Source organism: Dama dama, chromosome 23 (genome assembly GCF_033118175.1).
Source record: "Dama dama isolate Ldn47 chromosome 23, ASM3311817v1, whole genome shotgun sequence".
Lineage (NCBI taxonomy): Eukaryota > Metazoa > Chordata > Mammalia > Artiodactyla > Cervidae > Dama > Dama dama.
Window position 1 is genome coordinate 64,989,357 of NC_083703.1, and position 9,637 is coordinate 64,998,993.

General features: G+C 38.3%; 1 protein-coding gene across 11 annotated transcripts in view; it reads right to left on the reverse strand.

Annotated features, from left to right (window-relative positions):
- Nucleotides 1-8,121, reverse strand: part of LOC133045062 (copine-1) — a 36,910-nt gene extending 28,789 nt beyond the window's left edge. The window contains exons 1-3 of one of the 11 annotated variants that reach the window (XM_061127158.1): nucleotides 7,939-8,108; nucleotides 5,746-5,855; nucleotides 2,577-2,661 (exon numbers count right to left, since the gene is read on the reverse strand). The gene's annotated coding sequence lies outside the window, so the exon portion shown is untranslated. Of the gene's footprint in view, nucleotides 1-2,576; nucleotides 2,662-5,745; nucleotides 5,856-7,938 lie in introns of all 11 variants that reach the window. The other 10 variants (XM_061127152.1, XM_061127150.1, XM_061127157.1 and 7 more) reach the window with 10 other exon arrangements.
- Nucleotides 8,122-9,637: the final 1,516 nt, after the last annotated feature.

Below are 9,637 nucleotides of genomic sequence, written 5' to 3' on the forward strand. Positions count from 1 at the left end.
TTATCACACCAAGTTTTCAGCTATAAGAATGACCATCTACCGTATTAGGCCCTCAAGTATTCCCTCAAACTATCACAATGTCATTTTTAAAAATGTGGATATTCTAAAAACTGGATATTATATGCCATTTATGATGTAAAACCCAAATTCAACGTCCAAAAGACATTAATTCTGAAAACAATTAAAAGTTCCGAACTCAAAAGTTTCAGGGCAACAATTAGAAGTTCAAGACTCAAAAGTTTCAGGGGAAAAACCAGCATAGGACAATAAAATCACCAATTATATCATCATTGAATAAGATTTAAAAGAAATGTGTACATCAAATCAGGAAACAAAGTTTATCTACAGAGGAAAAGATACAAAGAATGTGTCAAAGGTAATATTTAAAACTGGCTCAGAATCTTCCTTATAAACTTAATAACTTTGTAGAACTATTGTAAAATTATTTTATATGGCTTGATCTCATAACAATGAATTTCAAATAATAACACTAAAGCAGATTCAAGTCTCAAATAAGTGATTCCATATTTCACCCAAGAATGAAACAATTTATTAAAGATTTTTTATTAAAAAAATGATATATGGGATTATGCATTACATATAAGGTTAACACATACTAAGTATCCAAAAGAAATACTGAATAAAATAGCCGAAATGTTAGATACCTGAAGTCATCATTCCAAAAAGTACAACCTGGTTACAGCGCCATTCAACATGGCTGTTCCAATTACAACGCAGGTCCAAGGACTTATTCTCAAAACCTCCATTTAATAAAGTCTTGTTTACCCCACAGAGAGGGCTGATAATGATAAAGAGCTATTTTTTATTTCTGAAGTAGTGAATGAACTTTATTCAGTGACTGGGACCCAACATAACTCCTATGCTATTTCTGGGTGCTCATTGATCTCCATAATGTCCATTTTGATATAATCAAAAAGAAAAGTTTCTCCTAAACTTAAATAAAATTTCAGTATTTCAGTTTGTATAGTTTCTAAGAATAAATGCAAAAGCAGCCATTAGTAAAGTGATCCAAAACAAATTCTTGGGGCTGAAAAAATATATTAATTTGAAATTTATGTGGTCAACAACACAGGATGTTTTCCAAGCCATTTTAAAAATTGACTCTGAAACATAAACCTATTAAACTGGCTCTGTGATCTTAGGGAAATTATAAATTATGTGAGCTTTGGCTTCATCACTTCTCAAATAAGAACAAAGAAGAGCAAAGTTTCCTGCTGCAAGCTCTAAGAATACTAACTCCATGAAAGCAGCTTTCCAATGTCAAATGTTACATGAATACTAATCTGAGGCAACAAAATCTGCAATTATATCTGAATATTACGACTGCTGTACACAAGAGGAATACCTTGTTTGGCTTTCAGACACTTTTCTGTCACACACCTACACAAAAATAAAAGCCACTTTCAAATTTAACCCGGAAAGATGGACTGGCAAACAGAAAATAAGACCATATAAAACACTAGAAATCTGAAAAGAGGCAGGGGGAAGCTTTTCATTTTTGGTCGAAAGGATCAGTAAGAAAAATTAATACTAAACACATCACACTGATAGACTCTTTTGCCCTTATTTACTATTTAGCAGTCTACAAGAAGTTCATCAAGAAGGTTCTGATTCATTAAATCAAATTCTCATTCCTTACTAACTCTAAAAGACTGGCTATACAGCAAAGCTAAGACAATAATCCATTCAACTTCAAAAATCACTTAGTCACTAATTGGGGGAAACATCCTGGGTAATCTAGATCCCCAAAACTTGAGATAGAGACAAACAGAATGTTAGTTTGCATTAGAACAATAAGATGAGGATTTTAATATGTCCCAAGAATTCAACACAGGGCTAAAGTGACATACACAGTTAAGTCTTCAAACCATCTGCTGCTGAGGGATGGGATTTTGGCAAAGTCTATACAAGGTACACATGAAAACATGATATTGAAGGTCTGCCCAGGTTACCATCTACAAAAGGGCTGAGTAAACCAAAGTAGTGCGTAAGATTTATTAATACAGCCATCCAAAGGGGAGAAGGTTTTAGGTTCTGAAAAAACATGAAATAAAATCTGCTATTCTGCTACAAAGTACCTGTCTGACAGATGAGTCATTTCAATCTATCTTGCTTGAGCCTATCCTAGTTATTTAACAAGAGGATCAAATTCCAATCAATAAGGTTCCATCTAAAGTCAATTTGTACTCTAAAACATATGACATATATACTTCTACCATTTTCTCTACCTATTCCACAAAGGAATATTAAAAAACCATCCCAATAACAAGCATCTCTATTTGTAGGTGGTCTAAAATGATACCGAGGAAAGGAAACAGCTACTTACTGCCTAATAATGAGGAATTCAGCAGAAGAAATGCATCCATAGAAAACTGACTCCCAAAGGAATCAACTGTTCAAGACACCCATCCACCCCAATCCCACCCCTCAAATAAGCTTGTTAAAAACAACAACAAAAAAACCACATTTAGTTATTATACGTATTTTCATGTTGTTTAATAAGCTATCTCATTTTATTTTGTATAAAAACAAACCCTCTATTCAAATGCTCTTACCTGATAAAACAAGAGATGTATTTTCTTAACAAGAAGTAGAGGTCAAGTCAATCCTGTGGGCAACCAATTAAAACCAACTTTTAGACTGCAATAGAGAATAAATGGAGGCAAAAATCAATGCAGGAAACACAAAAATACGCACAGGCCACACTGAACTGTATATTACGAAGGCGAGTATGAAACCACTGAAGTACATCATTATGAAGTATTAGAAAAAAATATAGGTACCAAAATCCCACGTGTTTATTATTTATTATTTGGTATTGCTTTCAAATGCTTTCTCTCAAAATATTATATATTTACACACATCAAGAATGTGTCATAAATTAGCCCAAGAAGAATGAATCAAGTGAAAACTAAAACAGTCATAAAGCTCAACCTCACATCTGGTAATTGCTTTAATCACTTGATGATTAAACCAGTCCAGAAAATTCCATAACACAAGTCCAACTGCAATCTATCTCCTCAGATTCCCACCAAACTTTTACGAAAAAGCACAAATTCACACAGTTACAGTTACTGGACAAATTAAGCCATCAACTCAAGGGTATTCATGAAAATTACGGCAATTACTCTTTCAACATATTTTCCTTTGCACCAAAATAGCAGTCGAACAACAAAAAAAACATAAATGAAGTAAAAGTTCTGGCTGTAGGAGTAATTCCTAGTTAAAAACCACCAGAGTTCAAAATATTAAAGGAAAGTTTTTTTTTCTTCTAACACGCCAAACTTGTTCCAAGAAACTTGTTAAAAATAAAAAGTCCAGCATATTAAGAGTACTTCCAAAATAAAAACAGACCACTCATCTTTCACTGGAATTTCTCCCAAACTGGTGAAGTTATGAACAATTCACAAGCAATTTATATGACCAAATGATTAGACAACTATATTCAAGAGTAAGAAAACTGTCACTATCAGGTATTCAGATTACCCACAGAAGCCTACTTAGAATGATGATGCCTATTTTTAGCTATCTGTCAAGATCAAGATACCACCATTGAACTTAATATGCATCACTAGAAAGACATAATCAAAAGTTTCAGTGTTACTCCAAACTTTTCTGAAGAAACAAGCTAAAATAAACATCAACATCCACTATAATTGCTAAAGAACACTGAGATTGTTTTGCCACAAAAATGCTATATGTCATAAACAACACTTTCAAAAGTCCAGAGCATTGTGTTAAATCTTTTAATAGTTGTACAATCAATACTAATTTGTCTAGAATTCTAAAACTCTTTACTTAAAAAGCCACATCTAGTACTTTAACAGGTCACAAAAGGCAATGTAAAACAGAAAAAAGCTTGCTTTACATAAAGTTTATGTTCCAAACAAAGAAGAGCATGAATTATTGCAGGTTTTTTCCCCAAAATGTACAAGTTTGCCTAAGGTAATTTTCTAGTTAAGCACTAGTGATGATTCCTACTGGAGATTCCAATTCAAAAAGGTCTGGTATGGGGGTCAGGACATGTGCCCTGAAGGCAAGGGAAACAAGTTCCTCAGCCTCCTCCCTTTCAGACCCAAGAAGGTAAGTAAGATTTGTCCACTCACAGAGGAACAAGCTTGGTATTAGCCAGTTAAGCCCAAACGGAACATGCTATCTACTCCCAAAAATGTCTACAGGGTTGCCAGAAATTACTGAACAAGGAGAAAAGTTAAAAGAACCAGCTGAATTTGACAAATCTCTAGTTGAAGTGTAACATGCTGAATTTACATGCTACAAAATCAATCAAGACATAAATTGTTAATCTTCTCTATTTCAGCAAAACAGAAGCTCCACCTCATCCCATACCAAAGAAAAGTACACAGGAAGCTCAGGCTAGAAGCCAGAACTTCACAACTCTTCGTATTACATCCCTTCCTTCAAATAGAAATTGAGAACTAAAGTACTTTTGTTTTCAACATCTCACTTGGAAAGGGATGCAATGATTTAATAGAAGCATTACTGTTTAACAGAAGCATTAGGAACCTACTCATTCCTGCATTTTAAATGTCAGCAAGCAACTAAAAGTAGGATACCAAAATGAAAATTTCATTCCAATCACCTTAAGCTTTAACGAATTTTAGAAAGACTGAAACAATTCTAAGCAACAAAACATCTAAAATGCATGTTTTACCTTCTCATAGAGCTAAGGGAAAGAGAAAATGGGCTTGATTTGCCATTAAATCCACTGATATATTTCAGATCTAAAACAAGCAGCTTGCTTTAGTATTCTTTTGCACTTTATTTTGAGAATTAACTCACATAGTGGCTTTGTTTCCACTTTACAAATACCAGATACATGCACAAATATTTGCTACAAAATTTTAGCATATTATTAGGAGAAGACAGATTCTCTTATTTACTAGCCATTCCAAAAACTTGGAATTTCAGGATAAAATGTCTGACAACAATCTTCTTTACCAGGAAGCCAAGGCACAAATCGGAACTTGATCATTTTCACTATTCATTTGGTAATAAACATCCGAAAGTGAATTTTAACTTTGTTTAATCAGTTTTTTTTTTTGTTTTGTTTAATCAGTTTTGAACCAGGGTCCAGGTACAATCTAAGATCTTCAGATTCAAAAGAAAACATCAGCACCCTTTGAATGTTCACCACAAAGATGAGTAACAGAGAACCAATCATAACGGGCACCATGCTACATGCAACATAACCACATCATGGTATACATTATGAAAAAGAATATAGCTTTATCGACTTAATTTTGTCTCCATGCCCAAATGGATCACATTTCAGGTTCTGTTCTTAAAACAAATCTTCTGACATTGAGGGAGATATAAACCTTTGATAGCGCATTTCTCCACTTTCTCATTTATCTCCAGTCAGTAATCAAAGGCAGTGAATCAGAAAGACATTTCTAAATATGATATTTATGCTCTTGCCAAAAAGACGACATTATTTTTTATATCCCCCCAAATGCCAACAAAGTTCATTGTCTTACTGGCTTTAGACTTCAAAGAAAATATTTCTTCTAACCTAGCCAACCACATTCACCCTCACTACTGGTTTTAAGGCTTTAAATTTAATGAACTAAACTCTATGCAAACCAAAATGTGTACGTGTGGTGGTAGTAAAATCTGGTAAAACTATAGATTAAGTGATTTTTCTTAGTTGACCTAAAACACAACAACATTCACTTTTCCCACAAACATTTATCAAGCACTTACTGGCCAGGCAGAAGATCAGAGAAATGGAAGATAGTCACTGCGTTTTAGGCAGGGATATCTAAAAACCTCTTTTGCGCAACCGTTACTGACAGAAGTTCTTCCTATTTCATCTAGAGAAGAAAATATTCAATAGAAGGATGGAGTGACTATCTACAAAATGGAATAAAAACAGTATGAATACTCGCTGAGTTTCAACATCTGGAACACACTGGCCCACAAAATCAAGTTTCACGTCTAAAAATTGTACCAGCAACCCCCAAACTCATCATGCAAAAATCAAGTCATTTGGTATGTCGAAGAAAGTGAAAAAAGCCTCAGGTTTTCTGGAATTAGTGTATAACAGTACATTCCAAGGAACTACCGCGATGGTTTCTAAAGCTTCACATTTTTCACCTAACAGATATGAACATAAAAAAACTGAAATTACGCATCACAATCCATAAACAAAATAACCAATAATAGAGCATATAAATGTATATAAATGTGGTATAAAAATGCATTCCCTGCTTCATTAAAATTTTCCAGTAATACCGAGCACATCCTCAACTTTTACAAAACAAGCCAAACATATCATTTTCTTCAGAGATTAATTACCATAAACATTGTTTAACCTCCTGTAACAGTTCCTCCCAGCTTTTTAATATTCTTAGAAAACGCCTCAACACAATTTCCTTCCACTAAATCCAAAAATCCTCCACGCTATCAAAACTACCAAGTACGACCCAGTCTGGTGTATGTCTATAATTAAAAAACAAAACGCAACGAGATCGGCCTATATGTCCAGACGGCTAAGATTTTTTTTTCAATTACAAATGCTCTGAAATGCATTAGCAATGTAAATTAGATAATAAAATTCAAAGAAATTCATGTCAGTACTGCATTTTACAAAAATGACACCATTTAAAACCATACAAGAAACTCTAAAACAAATACTCGTCCGAAGTCTCTCCTTAAACAAAACCTTCAGTTGCAATCAGTTTTTTAGTAGGTTATATCGACTGCCATCACCTTAATCTTGTATATTTTGGTTCCTGCCAACTATCCCAATTTACATTATGTCATCTCTGGGAATCCGGGGCAAGAAGGGTTTTAGGATCCAGAAACCTCGCTTATGTTGTCTGCTATTTCCAGTACACAGCTGTCGGTACGTTCAGAGCTGAATAATCCAGAGTAACCCTCACCGGAGCTCAAATTTTCCACTATACGGCAAACATATAGTCCATGCACTTACAATCTAGCAACTAAGCCCCCTGCACTAGTGATCTTCCTGTCACTAACCTGTGGATTATCAAAGCCGCTCCCACTCATTTCACGTGGCCGCAAACTACCATCTCCAGCCTTCAATCAAAACACTCAGTTCACTCTCCATCAAAATCACCCAGTCTCCGCATCCCACTGAACCTCCTCCACCATAAATGCTGGAGGCTCTCCCAAGGGACACGTAAGTGATGCTCTTAGCAGACCCTTCCCTACGCGGGAACCAAGGGCCTAACATCTTAACAATTCTCACAAGGCTCGCGAGGCGGACTCACCCCCACGCCACCCGTGCGGCCTTCTCAAATTAACTACACCCCAGAGAGCAAGCCCCGCCCCAACGCTGGCCCTCAGAAGCTTTTCATAGCAACCCCCTCTACCTTCAGGCCTCCATGGCGGCCGGCCAATTCTGACTTCCTTCCTACACTCAAGGGAGAGAACCAACTAAGGCTCCCTCCCCACAGGTATGTCCAGTCCCTTTTTTCAGGGGCCTCCATTCCACTTCCAGTGGAGGGAGTGTCCTCACTACGATTATCTCCTCACTTTGGGACACAGTTATAATCTCTGCCCCACGTGAGGGCATAGAGAATCTTGTTAATTCGGAATGTAGCGTGTTTTCACTGCCGTCCCCGTTCGTTTGCGGGCCGCTGGGGCACCCAGCTCTGGCTTCCTCCCCTCTCAAACAACGGGGGCATCCTCGCTATGGCATCATGCCCTCTTCGGTAGGCAGACTCATCCTCTCTAGTGTCCTTCTTGCATCCTCTCAGGACCGAGAGGCGCAAGTGGCGCCCCAAGACCCCCGCAGCCAAGCCCCGACCCTTTTGTGTAGGGCGCTCGCTGCGGCGGGCTCCAAGGCCTCCGAAGGCCCCGCCCCGGACCACCAAGGGGCGGCTCGAGCCCCGCACAGCCCCGCCCGTTCCGGAGCTGCAGGAATCTTACCGGCGAGAGCTGCGCGGCACCCGAACCCAGACCCGAGTTACCCCCCGCGCGAGTGCCTCCGCCCCGCGGCCGGCAGCCCCAGCCCGAACGGCTTCCCGGAGCCCAGAGCAGCCACCTCCTTCTTCTCCGCTTCACAAGATGGCCGCCGGCCCGCTCAGCAGCTCAGCGTTCCAGAAAAGGCGGGGCGGAGTGACTGACGTCACGGGGCGGCGCGGCGCAAGCGCGCTGAGCATCTCGGAAAGCTCCCGGAAGTTGCCTATGTTTCTTGCGAGAAGTTTGCGACGTTTGCGCACTAGCTCCGCCTTTAGGGGAGCGACGCTGCTTGATGGGATCTGCTCAAGTATTTGGCGCTTGGGTTCAAGCAGTTACTTCTTTTCGAGTTTCTGCGAAAGGAGGAAAATACTGCCTACCTTGCAGAATTGTTTTGAGATTAGAAGGACCACAAAATGGTGAAATTTTAAATTTCAGTCCGGGGAGCCTTACCAGTCCTCGTTAACCCCTCCGCGATTGCACTTTGGTATTGTTTTGTTATAGAAAAAATTATGCAACTTTGGTCCTAAGCCTCGCAGACTCCACTCACTCGTATATATCCTATCTCTTGATTAATGTTACCGTAATTGAACTAATCTTCCAAGGCAGAAAAAGAGGCAATTGACTAACAAAATCAGGGACTAAATCCCCACAACTCCCAACAAGTTTGGTGAAGATTTGTGTTGCAAACTAGCCTGGTGCTAGCTGAGTGTGTAAAAAAAAAAACAAAACAGGTCACGCTTTTAAACAAATGTATGATGCTGGGTAAGACTGAGGGCAGGAGGAGAAGGGGACGACAGAGGACGAGATGGTTGAATGGCATCGCCGACGACATGGGTTTGTGTGGACTCCGGGAGTTGGTGATGGACTGGGAGGCCTGGCGTGCTGCGGTTCATGGGGTCCCAAAGAGTCGGAGACGACTGAGCGACTAAACTGATAGTTCATTATATATACTTTTTGCCCGTAAAATGCAATGCGTTAAGAACAAAATCTACTAAATACAACGTGGTACCCAGGATTGAATCCTGGAGTAGGAAAAGGACATTAGTGGGGAAACTGATGAAATCTGAACGAAATCTGAAGTTTAGTTAATACTGATGTACAGATGTCAGTCTCTTAGTTTTGACATCATAGTTTTTTATGTAAGATGTTTAAAATTAGAGGAAGTTGGGTGATAGACATGCAACTTTATACTATCTTTGCAACATTTCTCTAAATCTAAGATTATTCAAAATAAAATTAAAAAAACTATAATTCCATCTCCCCCTTCTCATCTGTCTGCATTCACCATACTTTAGCCTAGTGGCTTTCAAACTTTGAGTATCAGTCACGTGAGAAATACATTTGCAACCTGTAAACTCATTAAAATATGTGATAAAAATAAGATACTTAACATATGTGCTATACTGTTGGTGGGAGTGTAAATTGGTGCAGCTATTATGGAAAACAGTATGGAACTTCCTCACAAAACTAAAGCTAGAGTTGCCATATGATCTAGTATCCCAGTATTGGGCATATACCCAAGTAAAATTATAATTCAAAAAGATATTTGTACCCATATGTTGATTTTTTTTTTTTTGGCCATGCCTGCAGGGGTTTGATCCCTGATCGAAACTAAGATTCCTCTCAGGAACACCCTCAACTCCCTGAAAATCGTTTGCTTCTCCTT